Source organism: Bos taurus, chromosome X (genome assembly GCF_002263795.3).
Source record: "Bos taurus isolate L1 Dominette 01449 registration number 42190680 breed Hereford chromosome X, ARS-UCD2.0, whole genome shotgun sequence".
In the NCBI taxonomy this organism is placed as follows: domain Eukaryota; kingdom Metazoa; phylum Chordata; class Mammalia; order Artiodactyla; family Bovidae; genus Bos; species Bos taurus.
The window spans coordinates 52,830,873-52,855,382 of NC_037357.1; the positions used below are offsets into that span (position 1 = coordinate 52,830,873).

General features: G+C 42.6%; 1 protein-coding gene across 1 annotated transcript in view; it reads right to left on the reverse strand.

Annotated features, from left to right (window-relative positions):
• SLC25A53 (solute carrier family 25 member 53) overlaps positions 1-23,374 on the reverse strand; it is a 57,697-nt gene extending 34,323 nt beyond the window's left edge. The window contains exon 1 of the mRNA XM_005227882.5: positions 23,288-23,374. The gene's annotated coding sequence lies outside the window, so the exon portion shown is untranslated. The remainder of the gene's footprint in view (positions 1-23,287) is intronic.
• Positions 23,375-24,510: the final 1,136 nt, after the last annotated feature.

Below are 24,510 nucleotides of genomic sequence, written 5' to 3' on the forward strand. Positions count from 1 at the left end.
ATGACACCACCCTAATGGCAGAAAGTGAAGAGGAACTAAAGAGCCTCTTGATGAAGGTGGAAGAGGAGAGCAAAAAGTTGGCTTAAATCTCAACATTCAAAAAATGAAGATTATGGCATCCGGTTCCCTCATTTCATGGCAAATGGATGGGAAAAAATAGAAACAGAGACAGACTATTTTCTTGGGGTCCAAAATCACTGCAGATGGTGACTACAGCCATGAGATTAAAAGATATTTGCTCCTTGGAAGAAAAGCTATGAAAAACAGACAGTATATTAAAAAGTAGAGACATGACTTTGCCGACAAGGTCTGTATTGTCAAAGCTATGGTTTTTCCAGTAGTCATGTATGGATGGAGATGGACCATAAAGAAGGTTGAGTGCTGAAGAATTTATCCTTTTGAACTGTGGTTTTAGAGGACTCTTGAGAACCCCTGGGACTACAAGGAGATCAAACCAGTCAATCCTAAAAGAAATCAACCCTGAATATTCATTGGAAGGACTGATGCTGAAGCTGAAGCTCCAATACTTTGGCCACCTGATGTGAAGAGCTGCTGCTACTGCTGCTGCTAAGTCACTTCAGTCATGTCCAACTCTGTGCGACCCCAGAGACAGCAGCCCACCAGGCTCCCCTGTCCTTGGGATTCTCCAGGCAAGAAAACTGGAGTGGGTTTCCATTTCCTTCTCCAATGCATGAAAGTGAAAAGTGAAAGGGAAGTCGCTCAGTCGTGTCCGACTCCCAGCAACCCCATGGACTGCAGCCTACCAGGCTCCTCCATCCGTGGGATTTTCCAGGCAAGAGTACTGGAGTGGGGTGCCATTGACTTCTCCGATGTGAAGAGCTAACTCATTAGAAAAGACTCTGATGCTGGGAAACATTGAGGGCAGGAGAAGGGAATGACAGAGGATAAGACGGTTGGATAGCATCACTGATTCAATGGACATGAGTTTGCACAAACTCTGGGAGATAGTGAAGTACAGGGAATCCTGGGGTGCTGCAGACCATGGTGTCACAAAGAGTAGGTCACAAGTCAGCAACTGAAGAACAAAAGACATAGAGGAAAATATCCTCATAATGAACAGGGACATTTTACATTCCATCCAGGTTCAGTTCAGTTCAGTTGTGTCTCTTTGCGACCCCATGGACTACATACAGCACGCCAGGCTTCCCTGTCTGTCACCAACCCTCAGAGCTTGCTCAAACTTATGTCCATTGAGTCAGTGATGCCATCCAACCAGTGGTTGGTGATGCCATCCATCCGGGTAGAGATGATCAATATGCAGATACGCGCAACTGATTCAAGGTCTAGAAAAGACATGGTAAACCCGGCCAGGAGCTACAGTACCCACTGATATCACCTTAGTTCAGATTTTCATTGTTCCTCGTGTAGACTATTAAAACAGCCTCATAAATTATCTTCCTGCTTCTGGTTGCTATTTACTATGACCACCACCCCCAAATACACACACACACCTTAAGCATATCCACACTGATTCGAGAGTTAACTTTTAGAACACAGCTTTAATCAGGATTTTACTGATTGCAAGTTGACAGAAATACAGCTTTAACTTGAGCACAAGAGGGAATTTATCAGAAGTCTCTAAGGGCAAGATTGTAGATGAGTCTCAAGGACAAGACCAGAGGCTTGAACACCAATAGGAATTTACAGTTCATTCTACATGCTGATTGCATTCTCTCAAGACATGCTTCTTCCTTGTAGTTGTAAAAGGGCCAATGGTTTCTGGCCACACATCTACAAGCTGTCCCACAAAAGTGGGACACAGTATTTTCCCCCATTTAAGTTGGTGAAGAGAAGGATTCAGATTGTTCTGATTTACATCACATGCCTGTATATTAACCCATCAGATCAACTGTGACTAGGGAGATGATAGGGTACTTGGATTGGAAGCCCAAACTAAAACAGGCATTGCTGGTCAGGAGAGGAGCAGTACTCCCCTAAAACAGAGGGTTTTGCTTCCAAGGGAGGGGAAAGACCTTGGGCAAACAAAAATAATAAAGGCCTAACAGGTTTCCTGTATTCTCTACCTCCACTGCTGGTAACCCCATCCTCCTTGCAATTACCCACGGCAGAGTTCTGGAATTTCTCTTATAGCAGACTGCCAGTTGGCCCCAATATCTGTTTTCTTTCCCTCCACCCGGCATTTTGCTGCTTACAGCATGAACATGATGGCTGGAGCTCTATCGGGTACCATGGAGTCAAGTGCCATATTGTGGAGATGACTGGCCATTAAGCCTTTTAGGTTTTGATTAATTTCTTTCTTTAATGAAAGAGAAATGAATTTCTATCCTGTTTGTTGTTTAGTTGCTCAGTCGTGTCCAACTCTTTGCAACCCCATGGACTGTAGCCCACCAGGCTCCTCTGTCCATGAGATTTCCCAGTCAAGAATATTGAGGAGTATGTGCTGAAGGAAGAATATTTCCTTCTCCAGGGGAATCTTCCTGACCCAAGGGTCAAACTCATGTCTCCTGTTTGGCAGGCAGATTCTTTACCACTGAGCCACCACAGAAACCCTCTACCCTGTTTAATCTGTTCTTATTTTGGATGCCTGATAGCTCATAGCTGAACCTAATCCTAACCCCCTCACTCCTCACATCTAATCAAGGCAAAACAAAATCTAGAAGAGTGGCATGCAGTGAAACAGGTTAGAGTGGATTAGAACCAACCACCTGGACTTGAATCTAGGCTCTGATCTAGGCTCTGTCATTTACCAGCTCTCTGACTACCTGCAAATTGTTTTCTCTCTCTGTACCTCAGCTTCCTCAGGCATAAAATGAGGTCAACAACGTTATCTACCCCATAGATGGGTTGTGAGAATGATGTGAGATAATTCATATAAGCACTGAGAGTAGTGCCTGGCTCATAATAAGGGCTCACTGAGTGTTAGCTACCATTTTCAGTGCCCGCCAATTTTACCTGCTAAAGATCCTATTCCTCCACAACATCCTATGCAGCATCCTGCCTCAGCCTGATTTTTCTGGAACACTCCAATCTGACCAGGTCACTCCTTTTTGAAACCTCTTGATGACTCTCCATTATCTACAGAATGAAGGCTTAACTCCATAGGTGGGTGACCAAGGCCCTTTTGGATGAGGGACCAACTGGCCTTTTGATGCCCACCACCTGCCACTCCTTCACGACTGACCACACTCTGACCACAGCACTGAGCTGTCTTCTGTCACCACCTCTTGACCTACCTCAAGAGTGTCAACCACTCCCACTCCCTCTCTCCTGAACTTTTTCCTCTTTTGGCTTCTGTGGCACCACACACTCTCCTGATTTTCTTCCAATCTCCCTGGCTGTTCCTTTTTCATCCTTCTCATGGGCTTCTCATTCTCCACTCCCTTGGTAAGTGTCAGAGTTCCCTCCTGAGTCCACTCCCTGCATGTCTTCTTGCCAGTGAGGGCATCCACCATCAGGCTTTCAAGCTCTACCTTCATGCTGTGTTCCCCTGATCTCCTTTCCTGACCTCCGACCTGGGCTCTGGTCTCCCACATTCTCCTGAAGATCACACAGACACAACTTAGCATCTCCAAAATGGAACTCATCTTCCACCCCAAACTCGCTTCTCCTCTTTGCACTGAATCTATTAGTGGCACCACCATCATCAAAGCCAGAAACACTCATTCTCTACATCTAACAAATTAACAAATACTGCCAAACTCATATCCCCAGTAACTCTCCAATCTGTCTTCTCCTCTCCATACTCACCACCATTGCTTTAGTCTGGCTCTCCAGCAAAGGTCCCTTCTCTGCCTCCAGTCTCTCATGCCTTCAATCCAAATGATGACATGTGCCACCAACCTACAGTGATAGTCTTAACGTGCTGCTGCCCTGCTTGAAACTCTTCACTGGTTTCCCCTGCCCACTCTGACGAAATTATTCCTTTCCCCATAGTTGTTAAACACCTACTATGTACCAAGGACTATACTTGGTATTAAGAATACAAACTGGTCCCTGCCTTCTGCCACTTATCTGGTATGAGAGAAAAAACCACACACTAATAAAATACTAAGTCTTGCAACAGATATATTCACAGAGCATCATAGGAGCATAAGACTGAGTTCCTTGAAGCAGAGACTTGGGTGTTTATCTTTGCATCCCCAACAACTGGTACCAGGTCTGATTCAATAGAGAATTGTTTTTGAATACTCAACAGATTATCTCTTGATCCTCAGTTTCCCTCTACGTAAAATGGCTCATAGCTCACATATCAAAAGAATTAAATGTATGAACTCTGTTGGAATCCTGATTTGAATTAACCAAATGCAGTTTTTAAAATTAGACATCTAGGTAAATTTGAACAGAAGGTATCTATTTGATAATATTAGGGTATTATTTCTTGGGGGTTTTAAAAGTGTTATAATGATACTGTGATGTTTAAATTTTTTTTACAGAAATGTAAGGAAGCATTTTAAAATGAAATTATGCAATGAAAAATCATCTGGGATTTGCCTGAAAATAATTCAGTGGTGTTGGGTGGGGGGTATCGCAGAAATAAGACTGGCAGCGCCTATGTTAATAACTGCTGAAGCAAGATAACGGACAAAATAAATGACAAAATTAATCTCTCAAGGTTCTGTTGCCATTCAACAATGTGACTATATAACATTTCTGATATAGTGCCTGCTGTTTCAAAAAAGGGTAGTTTTGCTTCTCCCCCTTACTCTTTTAGTTTCATCCAGGGCAGAGCAGGAGAAACAAGGCAATGGTGTGGGAGTCAGAAGTCCAAAACTCAAAGAACTGGAAATATACTCAGCATTGTCTCTCTCTCTCCTCTCGCCTGATAAAGACAGAGTAGCTTAAGCATCAGATGGCTCCCAAGTAGCCTTGGGTTTGGACATGAGTTTAAGCAAGCTCCAGGAGTTGGTGATGGACAGGGAAGCCTGGTGCGCTGCAGTCTATGGGGTTGCAAACAATCGGACACGACTGAGTGACTGAACTGCACTGAGCCTTGGGTAGGAATGGCAGTGCTCCAAAACCAGCAGAACAAGACGGAAAAAGTCATAGCTTGAGTTTCTGTGGAGAGGAGAGAAAAACTGCGTCAGACAGAAACATGAACTCTTGGCTGGAAAGGGCTCCTCTGCTGGTTGAATCCCTGTGTAGTAGTGCCACCTGGTGGCTCCATAGCATCGCTTTACCTAGTTTTGGGATGCAGTTGACTCTCATAGATCTGACTGCACTGAAAATTCTAGAAAGGAACAGTCCCTGTCAACCAAATGTTCCCTGAACTGCTCAGAGTTAAGCATAACATACCCTATCCCTCATGTACTGAAAAGTGCCTTGTATTCAATCTCTGTTACAGCACTTCTCGCTGTATTAGCATCGTTTACCAGCGGGCATTCATTCACCCAACAAATTTGTTTAAGACATCGGAGATAGAAAAGTGAACAAAACTAATTCAGTATTTAAACAGTTAAATGTGTAAAGAGAATTTAAAAACTCACTTTCCAGGCTTCCCTGGTGGTCCAGTGGCTAAGACTCCATGCTCCCAATTCAGGGTTCGATCCCTAGTCAGGGAACTAGATCCCACATGCCACAACTAAGAGTTCTCATTGTGAAACTAAAGCTCCCACATGCTGCAATCAAAAGATCCTTCATGCCACAACAAAGACTGAAGATCTTGAGTGCTGCAACTATTAATAAGACCGAGTACAGCCAAATAAATATTTTTAAAAGTCTGCCTGCCTTAGGGATATATGTACAACATGATAAATACAATTAATACTGCTGTATGTTACATATAAAAGTTAAGAGGGTAAATCCTAAGTTTTCTCATCACAAGGAAAAATTTATTCTGTACCTATATGAGATGATGGATGTTCACTAAACATTGTGATAATCACTTCATGATATACATAAATCATATCATACTGTATACCTTAAAATTTATTATATCTCAAAACTGTAAGAAAAAATATATTGCTGCCCTTTGCTGAGCAGTTACTCTGCACAAGGCACTGTATTTTACATTATTGATACATTATCCCATTTAATCTTCTCACCAAACCTGTGAGGCAGGAAGGTATTCCTATGTCACAGATAAAGATAATAGGGCCAGAGAGATTAAATTGTCAAGGATCACATAGCTAATAAGCAGATAAGCAGAAAGCCTGGGACTTGAACTTAAGCAGTCTAACATCAGTAACTGAATTCCTAACCACTAGGACATACTGCCTCCCTCCTTATTATTTTTTTTTTAATCATTGCCTAGTCTCTGGCTTTCCCCTAGGGGTAAGCCTGAGGTATATTCCTACAGTGGCTCAGTGAGTGGAATTAATTAGATATTTCAGTTGGTGGCATTAAATTTAACTGCTTCCCTACTCACCACTGGAGAAGGCAATGGCACCCCACTCCAGTACTTTTGCCTAGAAAATCCCATTGCCGGAGGAGCCTGGTAGGCTGCAGTCCATGGGGTCGCTAGAGTCGGACACGACTGAGCGACTTCACTTTCACTTTTCACTTTCATGCACTGGAGAAGGAAATGGCAACCCACTCCAGTGTTCTTGCCTGGAGAATCCCAGGGACGGGAAGCCTGGTGGGCTGCCGTCTATGGGGTCGCACAGAGTCGGACACGACTGAAGCAATGTAGCAGCAGCAGCAGCTACTCACCACACATTTTTTTTTTCAACTAGGCTGAGTGCCGAAGAATTGATGCTTTTGAACTGTGGTGTTGGAGAAGACTCTCGAGAGTCCCTTGGACTGCAAGGAGATCCTACCAGTCCATTCTAAAGGAGATCAGCCCTGGGATTTCTTTGGAAGGAATGATGCTAAAGCTGAAACTCCAGTACTTTGGCCACCTCATGCGAAGAGCTGACTCATTGGAAAAGACTGATGCTGGGAGGGATTGGGGGCAGGAGGAGAAGGGGACGACGGAGGATGAGATGGCTGGATGGCATCACTGACTCGATGGACGTGAGTTTGAGTGAACTCCGGGAGTTGGTGACGGATAGGGAGGCCTGGCGTGCTGTGATTCATGGGGTCGCAAAGAGTCAGACACGACTGAGCGACTGAACTGAACTGAACCAACATGCACCAATTCTTGCAGGATAAGATCAAACCCATGCCTCCTGCAGGAAGCCTTCCCTGATTTCTCCAGCCCACTACTCACTGGTTCATTCAATAAGCATTTGTTTCCCCCCCTTTAACATCATTCTCTCCCAAATTCCTTCTAAAGGAATGGTTCATGTCCAATAAACTTTCTGGAGAATATGGAGAACAGTAAAGAGGAATTGGTGGCCCATCTGTGGAGAAGTTTGGCTCAAATATACCTCCAGGTTTTCATGTGCCTATGAGCATAGAATGAAATGACTTAGTTGGAGAAAAGACAACATTAGCTCCTCTGGCTACCCATAGTTTTCACCCACTGGCCTGCTCATGATCACAGCCCAGCCTCATTCCAGAACAGACTTTTAGAGTTGTCAAGACACAGGAAGAGGCCATCTTCAGCATTGTCATTGTTCGTCCAAATCTTGTCTACTGCTAAGAAGTTCTGACGCAAACATCCACATAAGATTGTTATTTTAGATGGAGATAGGGCTTTCCTGGTGACTCAGATGGTAAAGAATATGCCTGCAATGCAAGAGACCCAGGTTCAATCCCTGGGTCCGATCCCTGGGTCAGGAAGATCCCTTGGAGAAAGAAATGCTAACCCACTCCAGAATTCTTGCCTGGGAAACCCCATGGACAGAGGGGCCTGGTGGGCTACAGTCCATGGGATTGCAAAGAGTCAGACATAACTGAGTGACTAACACTTCCTTAGATGGAGATCCGATTATACCCTAAAGAGAATAAAAATCTATGAGTAGGAGCTTTCAGAATGGCTTGGTAGGAACCTCTGGAAATCCACTTTTGCAAAACAGCAATGAGAACACTTGCAAAAACTGTTAAAATAAATGTTTTTGGAACTCTGGAAGTGATTCAAAAGTATGCAGACACCAATCTGAGGAGCATTTATTCAAGAAAACTACTGAGTCTTGTTAAGAACGCTGATCTTTGAGGCCTTTTAACTTGCCCTATTTCAATCCCCCTCTCTCTTGACCAGTGTAGTCTTGAAAATCAGCAGTCTCACACCCATGGTAAAAGGCCATGAAAGCCAGTAGCCTAACAGTCATTGGTGGGGGCAGAGTGAGTGAACTGAAGTGAAGTCGCTTAGTCATGTCAGACTCTTTGTGAACCCAAGGACTGTAACCTAACAGGCTCCTCCATCCATGGGATTTTCCAGGCAAGAATACTGGAGTGGTTTGCCATTTCCTTCTCCAGGGGATCTTCCCGACCCAGGGATCGAAGCCAGGTCTCCTGCATTGCAGGCAGATGCTTTACTGTTTCAAAACAGCCTGAAAAACTCTCATCCTCAGAGCACTATCACTATTAGATCTGTCAGCTCCCAATGAAAAAGCCTCCTTCCCATGGCTAGCAGTTATTTAACATGACTCAGCAGGACATGAGATAGTGGGAAAAGCCGCATCTATGGGGGCATTTGCCGAAAAGTTTCAGTGGCAATTGTTTAACATCACAGCTGCCTAAACCATGATACCTGTTGAGATAAATGTGCTAAGTCACTTCAGTTGTGTCCGACTCTTTGCAACACTATGGACCATACTCCTCTGTCCAGGGGATTATCCAGGCAAGAACACTGGAGTGGGCTGCCATGCCCTCCTCCAGGGAATCTTCCTGACCCAGGGATTGAACCCACATCTCTTATGCCTCCTGCGTTAGCAGGCGTGTTCTTTTCACTAGCACCACCTGGTGGGAAAATAAGAGACTGATTAAAAAACTTAAGATTTGGGGAATCAGATATCCACAGATGTCTTTGAAAAGCCACAATACATTCCTAAGGATCTAAAAGTCACACATGTCAAGGGCTGTGTACCTGCCCAAGAAAGACATAGAAGGCTCCCATTTCTCACCTCTGGCTAACCTCGAGTCTGTGAAAACATGAAGTGAAAGCTAAGACAGAATTGTGAACTGCTTACCAGAGCACTGGGGGGATTCCCTGGCGGCTCAGATGGTAAAAAATCTGCATGCAAAGGATACCTGTGTTTAATCCCTGGGTTGGGATGATCCCTTGGAGAAGGGAATAGCAACCCACTCCAATACTCTTGCCTAGAGAGTCCCATGGACAGAGGAGCCTAGTGGACTATAGTCCACAGGGTCCCAAAGAGTCAGACATGACTGAGTAATTAACACTTTCACTTTCACTTTACCAGAGCACTGAGAGTGTACCACAATACACACAGAGCTGGTCTGTAGTAAGTGGGAGGTTTATTGGTTCAAGACACTATAGAAAAACTCCCACCAATTTTTAGCTGACAGCTAAGCTACAAGCTTAGTGATGTATCTGGGCAAGACTTCGGTGGCAACACACAACAGGAAAAACAGAATTTACAGAATTCAGTTCAGTTCAGTTGCTCAGTCGTGTCCGACTCTTTGTGACTCCAAGAACACCAAGCTTCCTTGTCCATCACCAACTCCTGGAGCTTACTCAAACTCCTGTCCATCGACTCAATGATACCATCCAACCATCTCATCCTCTGTCCATCCCCTTCTCCTCCTGCCTTCAATCTTTCCCAGCATCAAGGTCTTTTCAAATGAATCAGTTCTTCGCATCAGATGGCCAAAGTACTGGAGTTTCAGCTTCAGCATCAGTCATTCCAATGAATACTCAGGACTGAATTCCTTTGGGATAAACTGGTTGGATTTCTCTGCAGTCCAAGGGACTCTCAAGAGTCTTCTCCAACACCACAGTTCAAAAGCATCAATTCTTCAGTGCTTAGCTTTCTTTATAGTCCAACTCACATCCATATATGACTGCTGAAAAAACCATAGCTTTGACTAGACGGACCTTTGTTGGCAAAGTAATGTCTCTGCTGTTTAATATGCTGTCTAGGTTGACCATAGCTTTTCTTCCAAGGAGCAAGCATCTTTTAATTTCATGGCTGCAGTCACCATCTGCAGTGATTTTGGAGCCCAAGAAAATAAAGTCAGCCACTGTTTACACTGTTTCTCCATCTATTTGCCATGAAGTAATGGGACCAGATGCCATGATCTTAGTTTTCTGAATGTTGAGCTTTAAGCCAACTTTTTCACTTTCCTCTTTCACCTTCATCAAGAGGCTCTTTAGTTCTTCTTCACTTTCTGCCATAAATATAGTGTCATCTGCATATCTGAGGTTACTGATATTTCTCCTGGCAATCTTGATTCCAGCTTGTGCTTCATCCAGTCCAGCGTTTCTCATGATGTACTCTGCATATAAGTTAAATAAGCAGGGTGACAATACAGAGCCATGACGAACTCCTTTTCCTCTTTGGAACCAGTCTGTTGTTCCATGTCCAGTTCTAACTGTTACTCCCTGACCTGCATACAGATTTCTCAAGAGGCAGGTCAGGTGGTCTGGTATTCCCATCTCTTTCAGAATTTTCCACAGTTTATTGTGATCCACACAGTCAAAGGCTTTGGCATAGTTAATAAAGCAGAAATAGATGTTTTTCTGAAACTCGCTTGCTTTTTCGATGATCCAGTGGATGTCGGCAATTTGATCTCCGGTTCCTCTGCCTATTCTAAAACCAGCTTGAACATCTGGAAGTTCACAGTTCACGTATTGCTGAAGCCTGGATTGGAGAATTTTGAGCATTACTTTACTAGTGTGTGAGATGAGTGCAATTGTGTGGTAGTTTCATCATTCTTTGGCATTCCCTTTCTTTGGGTTTGGAATGAAAACTGACCTTTTCCAGTTCTGTGGCCACTGCTGAATTTTCCCAATTTGCTGGCATATTGAGAGCAGCACTTTTACAGCATCATCTTTTAGGATTTGAAATAGCTCAATTGGAATTCCATCACCTCCACTAGCTTTGTTCTAGTGATGCTTCCTAAGGCCCACTTGACTTCACATTCCAGGATGTCTTGCTCTAGGTGAGTGATCACCATTGTGATTATCTGGGTCATGAAGATCTTTTTTGTACAGTTTTTCTGTGTATTCTTGCCACCTCTTCTTAATATCTTCTGCTTCTGTTAGGTCCATACCATTTCTGTCCTTTATTGAGCCCATCTTTGCATGAAATGTTCCCTTGGTATCTCTAACTTTCTTGAAGAGATCTCTAGTCTTTCCCATTCTATTGTCTTCCTCTCTTTCTTTGCACTGATCACTGAGGAAGGCTTTCTTATCTCTCCTTGCTGTTCTTTGGAACTCTGCACTCAAATGGGTCTATCTTTCCTTTTCTCCTTTGCTTTTCACTTCTCTTCTTTTCACAGCTATTTGTAAGGCCTCCTCAGACAGCCATTTTGCTTTTTTGCACTTCTTTTTCTTGGGGATGGTCTTGATCCCTGTCTCCTGTACAATGTCATGAACCTCCGTCCATAATTCACCAGGCACTCTGTCTATCAGATTTAGTCCCTTAAATCTATTTGTCACTTCCACTGTATAATCATAAGGGATTTGATTTATGTCATACCAATAAAGAGACAAATTATTTTTAAAAGACCCAAACAGAAATTCTGGAGTTGAAATATATAATAAATATTTATTGGAGGAGTTTAACGGCAGATTTGAGCTGGCAGAAAAAAGAATCATCAAAATTGAAGACAGGTCAATTGAGATTGACTAGAATGAGGAACAGAAAGAAAAAAGAATGAAGAAAAATTCACAGAGCTTCAGAGACCAACATACACATAATGAGTCCCAGAAGGAGAGAAAGAGAAAGGGACAGAAAGTATATTTGAAGAAAACATGCCTGATATTCTCCAAAATTGATGAAAAACATGAATCTATACATCTGTGAAGCTCAACAAATTCCAAGATAAACTCAAAGAAAATCACACCTAGACACATCATAAAACCAGAAACAAGACACGGATTTCCATTCTTGCCACTTGTATTTCACATTGTGTTGGGGGTTCTAGCCAGGGCAATGAAAAGAGAAAAAGATATGTAAAACATCTATGTTGGAAAAGAAGTATTTATAGGTGGTATGATATTTTACACATAAAATCCAAAGGAATCATAAAAATACAATTATAACTAATAAAATCAGCAAGGTTTCAGGTCAACATACAAAAATCAACTGTACTAGCAATGAACACTCCAAACAGGAAATTAATGAAACAATTCCATTTATAATAGCATAAAAATTACTTAGGAACTAATTTAACAAAGGGGCTTCCCTGGTAGTTCAGCTGGTAAAGAATCTGCCTGCAATGCAGGAGACTCCAATTTGATTCCTGGGTCATGAAGACCTGCTGGAGAAGGGATAGACTACCCACTTCACTATTTTTGAGCTTCCCTGGTGGCTCAGCTGGTCCATGGACTCTAACATCCATGGGGTCACAAAGAGTTGGACATGACTGACTTTCACTTTCAACTTAACAAAAGATGTGCAAGACTTGTATATGTATGGAAGTATGAAAGGGAAAGTCGCTCAGTCATGCCTGACTCTTTGTGACCCCAAATATAAAGAATCCTGCGCCCATTGATCAGAAGACTTAATACTGTTAATATGGCAATACTCCATAAATTTTTCTACAGATTCACTGCAATCCCTATCAAAATTCTAGCTGTCTTGCTGAAACAGATGAGATGATCCTAAAATCACATGAAAATTCAAAGGGTCCAGAACAACCAAAGCAATCTTGGAAAAATAAAAAGAAGATGACTCACAGTTCATAATTTCAAAAAATACCCCAAAGCTATAGTAATTAAGACTGGTACTGGGGGAGGTTAAACAGAGAGATCAGAGAAATAGAACAGAGAGATCAGAGAAATAGAACTGACAGTCCAGAAATAAACTCAGACTTTCACAGCGATTGATTTTCAACAAAGGGTGCCAAGACCACTCAAGAAAGAATAGCCTTTTCAACAGATGGTGCTGGAACAACTAGATATTAACATGTAAAAGAATGAAGTTGGACTCCCACTTCATGTTGTATGTAAAAAGTAACTCCAAATTGATCAAAGGCCTAAATGTAAGAGATTAAATTATACAACTAGAGGAAAACACAGGTATCAATCTTCCTAATCTTAGATTAGGCAACTGTGTCTTGAATAACTCCAAAATTACAAGCACTGGCTTGTAACTGAGATTTGTTTTTAGTGAAAGATTAAAACTCCTGAAAACACCCTTAGAATTTCTTAATTCTTTAGGTCTGTTCAGCATTTTTGGCTTCTCTAATACCTATCTGCCTGCAATGCAGGAGACCTGGGTTCAAACCCTGAGTGGGGAAGATCTCCTGGAGAAGGAAATGGCAGCAGTATTCCAGTATTCTTGCCTGGAAAATCCCATGGACAGAGAAGCCTGTGGGCTACAGTCCATGGGGTCACAAAGAGTTGGACACAACTGAGCTACACAACACTTTCACTTTCAACACTTATTTATTACATGTGGGGTGCCACTTACATCTTCCCTTAAGCTCCTGATGGCACATACACACAAAAGTCTGTTTTAATAACTTTAATAATAATAATAATAATAATAACGACAGATATAACACCTAACATTTAAACAGTACTTACTGTTTAAACATGGATGAATCTATAGATTATCATACTAAGGGAAATACATCAGAAAGAGAAAGACAAATACCATATGATATCACTAATAGGTGGAATCTAAAAAAAATGATACAAATGAACTTATTTCAGAACAGAAACAGGGGAATTCCCTGGTGGTCTAGTGGTGAGGACTCTGTGCTTCCACTGCAGGGGGCACAGGTTTTATCCCGAATCAGGGAACTAAGGTCCTGCATGCCATGCAGTGTGGCCAAAACAAAACAAACAAACAACTCAAAACAAAACTGATTCACAGACTTCAAAAACATACTTATGGTTACCAAAGGAGAAAGGTGGGGGAGGGATAAATCAGGAGTTTGACATTAACATATACACACTGCTATATATAAAACAGATAATCAACAAGGACCTCCTGTATAGCACAGGGAACCCTACTCAATATTCTGTAGTAAGCTATATGGGGAAATAATCTGAAAAGAGTGGATATATGTATATGTATAACTGAATCACTTTGCTGTACACCCAAAACCAACACAACACTGCAAATCAACTATACTCTAATATTTAAAAATAAATAAATAGCACTTACTGTTTGCCAGGCACCATCCTAAGTGCTTCACCTATATTAACTCTGCAAATCCCCCTAACACATCTCTATCTAACAGATAAGAAAACTACAGCACAGATAGGTTGAATAACTTGCCCAAAGTCACCAAAGCCTACAGAGCATGGAGCCCAAACTGCAAAATAGGCAGTCTTCCCCCAGAGGCTGTGCTATTCATCTGAGCGAGCACCCTTAACTCTTCAGATCGAGGGTTCTTATAAACCATGTGGCTTTGGACTAGACTGAGGCCAAAGTGTGTTTCCTAGTCCCACTCCCTTCACCCTGGATTTTAGTCACTTTAAAATTTTATTTTAATTAATTCATTTATTTGGCTGCGCTGGGTCTTAGCTGTGGCACACAGGATCTTTAGTTGTGGCATGTGAACTCTTGGTTGTGGCATGTGGTATCTATTAATAGTTTCCTGACCAGGGATCAAACCCAGGCCCTCTGCATTGGGAGCATGGAGTCTTAGCCACTGGACCACCAGGGAAATCCCTGCCTTAGATTTTAAATCTTAGAAACTGTACTTTCAGGTATCACAGAGAAGGAGATGATTTTCCTATATAAATTTGTACAAAATCACTTTCACCCTGGGGGTAAGAATTAAGAAGAAGAAAGATTGGAATAGAGCTAAGGGAAAGATACCTTTTTCAGAACACAATAAGCAAAGACAAGGAGGAAGAAATCAGATTGAGAGGGGACAGCAGGTGATTTTCTTTAGTGAGATTTGAGGTAGGAGTTACCAGGATGATGACCACAGGCCAGCGAGTACAGGGGACTAAAAGGTATGTGGTTTTATCCATTCTCTTTCTTGTCTTTCAGCCATACCTATGGCCTCCATTACCTGGGGTCATCTCTACTGAGAGAGCAGGCCCTCTTGGCAACTCTAGATTCCAGCCACATTGTCCCAATGGGATGTCCCCAGCAAGGCCACTAAAAGGCAGCCATTAGTAATGAGCTAAGCCTTTTTTATCTTTTAAAGAAATACTAACTTTCCCAAGAAGGTTTTTACATAAAATGAAGACATTTTGTGTTCGGTACATCATATTTTTCTTTTATCAGAACACTGATGAAAGAGCTCAGTGGGAGCTGTCTGACAGTCCTTAGAATTGCTACCAGGGAAAGATAAGTGGTACAAGAGAGCAGTGGGAAAATACCAGTGCAGGAAAAGCTGGATTTTTTTTGGGGGGGGGGGCTTTCTGTTTATTCTTTCCTGCATCAGGACAACACATGAGATAAGAACTTGTGATAAGTAAACAATACCTATGCCCCCTAAGGTCATTGTACATCATCCCTGTACCTGAATGCCTATTTACCCCAATCACTAGTTATTTCAGTAAATATTTTTTGAGTGTGCACTATGTGCCAGGCACTGTTCTACGCAGTGGGGATGCAGCACTGAATTAAACAGATACAAAGGTTTGTGCTCATGAAGCATACTACTTCGTCCCTCTTTTCCTCTACCCCCTTTTCCTTCTTCATCTAGTAGAGAACATCAAGTTGTAAATTAGGAAACCTGGGTTCTGGCCCTAGCTCTGCTACAAATTAGATGTATGATCTTCATTAGCATGTCCAGGCTCAGGTGTCCTCTCTGCAGTCCCTAAAGATGAACAAAACATCCATCTTGCAGTTGTGGGGAACTCCTAAATCAATCTAATATAGATTCTGTTTTCCAGGGGCTCACAGACTAGTAGGAAGGTCAGAAACAGTTCCAGATAACTACAATGCAAAACTGAAGGTGACAGAAAAGTAAAACAGGGAAAGGTGACCAAGAGAACACGAGATCTAGGTTTCCAAACAAGTGGTACTGTCTGACTTGGGCCTTTAGCATTACAAAAGATTGGGGTATGTGTGAACAGATAGGGATAGTTTTCAAGGAAGAATGTACAGAGGGAGTAAGCAGAACAAATAGTAGTAAATGGATGATCAAGGTTCCAATAAGGGCGTTCAGCGTGGCTGGAACACACTGAAAGAGTCAAACACCAAATTCACATGCATTTTTACAAGGAACCAAGAGATTGAGACATTCTGCTCTTGACCCATAACCACGAGGTCAGTTGATGGTTTTACTCAACATTTACAACCAATATCATTGAGCGCTCACCAATTACACAATTTCAAAAAATACTAGGACTTCTAACTTACAGATTAAATGACTTACGCAGTGGGTATAACATATAGACAAATACAGAAGCTTTAAAAGTGAACCATATTCTGTCAGATTAAAAGAACAAAACATCTATACATGTCATTGGAAATAACACTGTGGTTTCCTTCAGCCCCATGCAGTGATACAGAGGACACCAGCATCTCTCATCCTCTGGTTACTAAGTGGTGGTGGTTTAGTTGCTCAGTCGTGTCTGACTCTGTGTGACCCCATGGACTGAAGCCCGCCAGGCTCCTCTGTCCATGGGATTTCCCAGGAAATATACTGGAGTGGGTTGCCACTTCCTTCTCCAGGGGATCTTCCAAACTCATGGATTGAATCCACATCTTCTGCATTGCAGGCAGATTCTTTAGGGACTGAGCCACCAGGGAAGCCCCATGGTTAAAAAGCACTGGTAATCAATGTTACTTGTTTCCTTAGGGGGAAAAAAAAACTCCACATACTTCTGTTTGTTTTAATCAAGATGTTCAATTAAAGAAATAACTAAATAATTCCAGATCTTATTTTAAAAGAAGATGCTATTGTCTACAGAAGTTTCATTTAGAATGAAACTCTTCCATCTTTCTGTCCACTCTGGGGTCTCTGGAATCAAAGAGCCCAGCAGTAGCAGCAGCAAATGCAAAGCAAAATGTTTTGTCACTAGCCTGTTTTCCCTCTTACAATTACTTGCCTTCCTTGTTCCTTTCACTCCATTCCTTGGGTGTTAACCAACATTTCTACCCATGTTTGGGTTATTGTTGCTTTGTGATAAACCAATCCAAAATTCAGTGGTGCAAAATGACCATTTTAATTTGCTCTCAGATTCTGTTTGGGAACTCAGGATATGGCAGGGATGTCTTGCTTCTACTCCATGAGGTATTGAGTCTCAGCTGGGAAGACACAACAGCTTGGGGACTCTAATCATCTAGAGGTGTCTTCGTTCTCTGGTCTTCTGGTTGATGTTTGCTATTAGCTGGGACGTCAGCTGAGGCTGCTGACCAGAGGACCTGTAGGTAGCCTCACCATAGGCTTAGGCTTCCTCAAAACAAGGCAGCCTCAAGGAAGTCAGACTTCTTACATGGCAGCTTAGGACTCTAAAGATCAATGTCCCTGAAGATAAGTCACAAGCCATGCTGCCTCTTATGGCCTCAGAAGTCACAGAGTCTCATTTCTTCCTATTATGTTGATTTAGACAATAGAAGTCTGTCCAGATTTAAAGCAGAGGGGACGTTAAACCTACTTCTCAATGGAAGAGTGGCAAGGTCACATTATAGAAGAAAGCATGGGATGAGACATACTGTTCTGGCCATCTCCGAAAAAGACAATGTTTTCCCTCTCATCCATTTATCTTGCTGAAGTATACTCCGATGATTTTTCTTTTTTTTAGCAAAACACCTTAGAAGACTGTTATTTCTCATTGAGGCCCCTAAGTTCTGATAGAGGGTAACTAGATGCTTTCATCTACACCCAGCCCTCAATCTTTCCTATTCAATACATCTAACCATTTCTCTGCTATATACAGCTCCTGGCAGAGAGGAAATTTGGTCTCCTATAGGCTGCTGGACTAGGCACTAACTCTGAGGAGAAAAGCAGCCACTGACATATGGGAGCTGTCCTGGCCCTCAGCTAGGTCTTGGTGTTCTCCTGATGAGTGTAATATAACCAATTTCACAGACCATAAACATCAAACAAGGCCACTCTGTGACAAAATCAAGACTACTGCATCCATGTCTGAAAAGAGACAAAATGCCAACTTTGATCAAACCACAAAATGGCCAAAACACCCTCCTATCCTGGCTAATAGCTGCTACTTTACCAATTAGCCTCTTTCTAGTCTATTCTCCTGCTGCTGCTGCTGCTGCTGCTAGATAAGATTAATCAAGATACCCAATCATGGAATTATCCCTATGTATAGTCTGTTGCTTCCTAACAATGCAATTCAGAATGAAGCCTCACTTCTTTAAATTCTGCCCCAAATCACCTAATACAAGTCCAAATCCTATGATAAGTCCTTTCTAACACCCTCTGAGATATTCCACCAGCTCCCCATGGTGTGCATTCTGCCTTGACTCACTAAGTAAGCAACCGACTTGCTCAACCACAGGTATGTTCCTGGTGGTCTTCAGCTGCAGCGCACTGGTGACTCCTCTGCTGCTGCTGCTGCTAAGTCGCTTCAGTCATGTCAGACTCTGTGCGACCCCATAGACGGCAGCCCACCAGGCTCCCCCATCCCTGGGATTCTCCAGGCAAGAACACTGGAGTGGGTTGCCATTTCCTTATTCAATGCATGAAAGTGAAAATTGAAAGTGAAGTCGCTCAGTCGTGTCTGACTCCTAGTGACCCCATGGACTGCAGCCTATCAGGCCCCTCTGTCCATGGGATTTTCCAGGCAAGAGTACTGGAGTGGGTTGTCATTGCCTTCTCCGGGTGACTCCTCTAAGAACCTTGAAATTAGAAAACACATTTCTGGCAAGGCCATTTCTGATCTTCTGATCTCCAGCTTTCAGTAAGACTTTTACATGCAGTTTTGGAAGACAATTATATGAGTTCTTTGGATCTCTGAAAGCTATTAAAATGCTCCCATAGATACTACATATATTTATGTGTGTGTGTGTATGTGTATATGTATGTGTATATATACATATATATATATGAGTAGGTTATCAGGGTTTCTTCATCATATTACCAAGTACAGAAAAGTCATCATGATACGTAGTAGCAATAACTCTCCTGTCTCCAACAGGTCACAGGATCTAAGGGCAACCTGGCTGCAGGCACATGGTTGTTTAGGCCTCTACTGTGGGAAAAGCAGTAAGTTATACACCTAGCAACTGGCTCATCAGTTGCAGATTCCAGATTCTAGAATATATTTGTGTCTCTTCCTCCTGTTTTTTTTCTAATCTTATTTTTCAAAGAAACAACATGACATTAACTATGATAACTACCCATCTCCCCTCTCCTTTATAGTTCTCATTCATTTGATGTAAGAATTCTCATCCTCAGAAAAAACATTCCAAAGAAAACAATGACATCCATACCTTGTGGTTAAGTGCCAGATTGAAAACCTCACTCCACTTCAGGTTAGAGACACATACTGATTTAAAGTTAGGGACTTCCTGGCAGTCCAGTGGTTAAGAATCTGCCTTCCAATGCAGGGGACATGGGTTTTATCCTTGGTCGGGGAACTAAGATCCCACATGCCATAAGGCAACTAAGCCTGCCTGCTGCAACTAGAGAAGCCCACGTGTCACAACGAAGAACCAACGCAGCCAAAAATAAAAAATAAAGTTGTTTAGGGAATCAGCCGTAACAAGCAGGAAGTCTGGATTAGAAGAAATCTTGTCTGAATCTGAATTCAGCTGCTCTGACACACCTGGCCGCAAATTCCCTTTAGCATCCATCGGTCTGCTCTCAGGATCCATAAGCTACTGAGTGCTTGAGCAACAAAATTCAATCATTCCTACTTAGGAATCACTTAGGACACAGTGATGCATAGTTCAAACTAACACAGGTTTCTTTTATTTCTTTTTATCCCCTCACATTCCATTGAAAACTATACTGTCTATAAGACTAAGTGCAAATTAGGCAGAGATGAGGACTGGTGAGGAGGGGAGGAATCAGTGTACAACTCATCAACCATATGTGAAATTTATTTGATATTCAAGAGTCATGTGTGTGATTACTGATAGGGTTCAGAACATGCTACCCCAAAATATGGTGCCATGGCATACTGAATATTTTAAAGCTGAAGGAGTTTGAGTAAATAGTAGAAACAAGGTCACTTGACCTCTTTGCCCCTCTTCTCTCCTGAAACAAGTCATAAAATCCTCATGTGAGAGGTTCCCTCCTTATATCCAGAGGAGAGGATAATTTTTCTCTCCAAATACAAAAGGATGCAGAGAAAATCCTAACAAACAGGACTTGCTAAGTCTCCCCCAGTTTACTATACTTCCCTTGTAGTCCTTAATTTGTCTTATTTCCCCATGATTTCCCACTCTTTGTCAAACCTAGCATAAAATTTTGTTGTTTGTTTAGCCACTAAGTCATGCCACCTGGGAAGTCAGCATAAAATACTGAACTCAGTTTCTCTGGGTCTTTATTTGCCTGTGACAGCTCCAATGTCATGTAAAACTTACATTAAATACATTTGTATGCTTCTCTATTGTTAATCTGTCTTTGTTAGCTTAATTTTCAGACCCAGCCAGGGACCTTGAGACAGTAGAAGAAAACTTTTTCCTACCCTTACAGTGTCCTGCTGATTCCCTTGTACTGGAAGACCTTCAGACTTCTGAAACATCCAGGTCACTCGTCATCCTAGCATCTTGCTGGTCACTGAAAAAGCTCACAGTAGACCTAAGCCAGTTTATTTGGACTTTTTTATGTGCATTTTATGTATGTCTTCATGATTGGTCTTGAGGTTTTGTTTTGCTTCATAACTGGCCTGGGGAGAGATTTGGGAGCCAACACTAACAGGTCTAGAATGAGTGACATTTCTGAAAAATGTGTCCTGATCTTTTTCAGGCCCATGGAAGAGTTTGGAGGGTAGGCAGAACTACGGACTGCCATTCCCTGGTGACACAGTAGTAAAGCATCTACCTGCCAATGCAGGAGACCTGCGTTCCATCCCTAATGAGGAAGATCCCCTGGAGAAGGAAATGGCAACCCACTCCAGTATTCTTGCCTGAGGAATCCCATGGACAGAGGAGCCTGGTGGGCTACAGCCCATGGGGTCACAAAAGAATTGGACATGACTTAGTGCCTAACAACAACAGCAACCCTCCAGTAGGCTGTTTAGGTCAATCTATAAAATACGGTTTCATGTTAATCTCTGGCACAGTAAGGTTTCTTGTTCCCTTTGTGCTCTAGAGTGAATAAACTGACTATTTCTTCTGAAGAGGGAGGGATTTCATTGAGGGTGAAAAAATCAAAAATAAACTACTTATCACACTATCTCAGTTCTGGCTCCTTATACAACTATTTCTGTGTTGATTAGATTGTCCCAACTGTCCTTTCACTTTTTAACTTCAAACATAATTACCAGAAGTTAGAACACGTCATTTTTTTTTTTGGTGATGACACAAGTGTGAGTTCTATAAATAACTAGCTGTGTGTGTGCCCGTGTGCTAAGTAGCTTCAGTCAATGTCTGCCTCTTTGTGACTCCATGGACTGTAGCCCACCAGGCTCCTCTGTCCATGGGATTCTCCAGGCAAGAATACTGGAATGGATTGCCACGCCCTCATCCAGAGAATCTTCCCGACCCAGTGTTTGAACCCATATCTCTTATGTCTCCTGCATTGGCAGGCGAGTTCTTTATCACTAGAGCCATCTGAGGAGCACAAATAACTACCTATTTGAATATAACTCAGAAAGGGATCTGAAAAGAAAACAACTATTGTGTTTTTTAAATGATTTAAGAAACTCTGATCCCCATGAGTGAAAAAAAACTGATGCAAATTTTACTTTGTTTAGTTCAAGAAGATTCATCTTTGCTCATCCATTTAAAACATACAAATGAACAACCAAAACACATCTGTTTTATTTCATATCTAACATGGCTTAATTCAGACTTGTTTAACCTTTAGGAATATGCTTACTCTCCCCTAGAGATGTCCTTTCTGGTTACTAATCTCAGTTCTGTTTAGACTAGTACTTCTCTAAGTGTGTTCCGAGAACGCCCAGAATGAGCAGTATCAGCATCTCCTGGGAACTTGTAGGAAACATAAATTTGGGGGCCAATGCCAGACCCACTGAATTAGCAACTCTTTGGTGGAATTCAGCAATCTGAGCTCTAGCAAGTCCTCCAGCTGATTCTGATGCACAGGAAAGTTTGAGAACCACTGACTTGGACTGCCTGCTATACTGCTGTTTCTCTGGCAAACAAAGCAGCAGGTATGATGATTCAAAAGTTTTAAAAGAATTGCTTAGAATTTCAAGTAAATCCACAATTCCCAGCTGTGAACTGAGTTTTCTAGAAAACCAAACAGCTGGCACAGAAGCGTTTCAAATGATTAGACCAGACAGCCCTTGAGTTCTGCCACTTTAGTACTACCCAGAGCTCGGAGAAAGCAATGGCAACCCACTCCAGTACTCTTGCCTGGAAAATCCCATGGACGGAGGAGCCTGGTAGGATGCAGTCCATGGGGTCGCTAAGAGTTGGACACGACTGAGCGACTTCCCTTTCACTTTTCACTTTCATGCATTAGAGCAGGAAATGGAAACCCACTCCAGTGTTCTTGCCTGGAGAATCCCAGGGACAGGGGAACCTGGTTGGCTTCCCTCTATGGGATCGCACAGAATCAGACACGACTGAAGCGACTTGGCAGCAGCAGCAGCAGAGCTTGCAGACTATGCATGTAAAGGGAGGTCTTGCTCTCTGGTAAGACTGACTCTCCAGCAGGGGTCCTGGAAGTACCACTGTGATGGATAAATGCTCTCACCAGGTATAAACGAGTTTGGGCCTTAAGTGATACTCAGTCACACTCCAGATAGCTGAGCTAACCAGGAAGGGAATGTGCTTGGAGAAAACTGCACATAGTTCCCCCCTGTGTATTTTATCTTTAAAATATATGTCAAATCATCACATCAAAGACCATCCCAGATGGCACCCTCTGGAGCGTTTGTGGCCCCCGACAGGTTTTCAAAACACTTTATCTCCTTGTATTGTAACTGCCTGTCTCCAAATGCATACTGTAACTGACAGGCTGTAATGGTCGAGGAAAAAGGTTAATTCCTTTCCTCACACAGAGCTTCCAGTGCAGTACCCAAAACAGCGCAAGTGCTTGGTAATTTGTTAAAAGGGAGTCAACTCGTCCAAAGTAGAATCTGAAACCAGGGGCTCAATAAAATCACTCCAATAAAATCATCCCATATAGGTACAATTCGCATGTGCCGGTGCCCCGCCAACAAAATGTTTTTTCACTCTGCTGATTTTACCTTCCATTCATCTGTTCGCCACCTCCCCTATCCCCAAACACTACAAAGAAGATTCACACACTCATCACCTACACAATTACATACCCTCTTCCGACACCCTTGTCATCACTTCTCGCCGCCGGGTCCGTCAGGCTGTCAGTTCCCCCGACTCCTCACCCCCTTTCACTGCGGTTCCCCTGTTCCAGCGCGACTGGAGGCCAGGACGTGCCTACACCTTCAGCCCAAAACAAGTGTTACAAACTTCCGCCTCCTCTGCTCTCCTGGTGCCGGCTGACAGCCCCTGCTTTCCAGCCTCGGAGAGAAGCTGCGCCGGAGCGGGCCAGACTCAGTTAGCCGGTGGCCCTTACTTAGGATCGGTCATAATAGAGAAGAGCACTGCATATTTCCCAGATGCCCTGGGGCGACGTACAAAGGAGCTCCCACAATCCTATTCGCTTCCGCTTGTTCCACCCCCGAACCCCGGCATTAACCCCTTCACGTCCATGTTTGTTGGACAACCCCTGGCAGGCAGATTGCATCGTGGGGAGATCCCCGACACTTACGTGGTAAAAGACGTGAAAGGTGGGACCTCTAGTTACAGGCTTCCCTGGTGGCACTAGTGGTAGAGAATCTGCCGGCTAATGCAGGAACATAAGAAACGCAGGTTCGATCCCTAGGAATGGCAACCCACTCCCATAATCTGGCGTGCTGTAATCTATAGGGTTGCACAGAGTCCGACCCGATTTAGCACGCAAGCAGGTCCCTCAGTTATAGTTATCTCATTTTTGCAACTTGCTTGTAAATTGGCTTGTAAGCTTACCTACTCATTTATAAATAAGACCTTAATATACTTGTTAAGTTGACAACATGAACAGTTCACAATGATGCCTTTTAAGTTTCTGAACCAACTGACACTCTAAATTTGCTGTTTTTGACTGTTCACCTTGATCCTGTGCCTTTTCTACCCTCCATTTCCCATCTCCTTTTAGTTCTTGTCTGACTATTTAACCGCATGCCTCAATGGTTAAGGGTACCGATTTTGTAAACCAGGCTTTTTGGGTTTGAATCTCCACTCTACCATTTATCCAACCATGGAATCTTGGTTAAAGGATTTAAGCACGCTATTCCTTGACTTCCTCATCTGTAAAATGGGTATAATACTAAGATCTACCTCTAGAGTTGTAGTGAGAATTTTAAAAGTTATATGCAAGAAGCACCTAGAACATTGCCTAGCAAAGAGTTAAGTGGTATATTGGAATAGAAATTACAATTATTGACGTTTGTGGATATGTTTTCTCAGTTAAGACCTTCTAGCTGATAAATAGTAA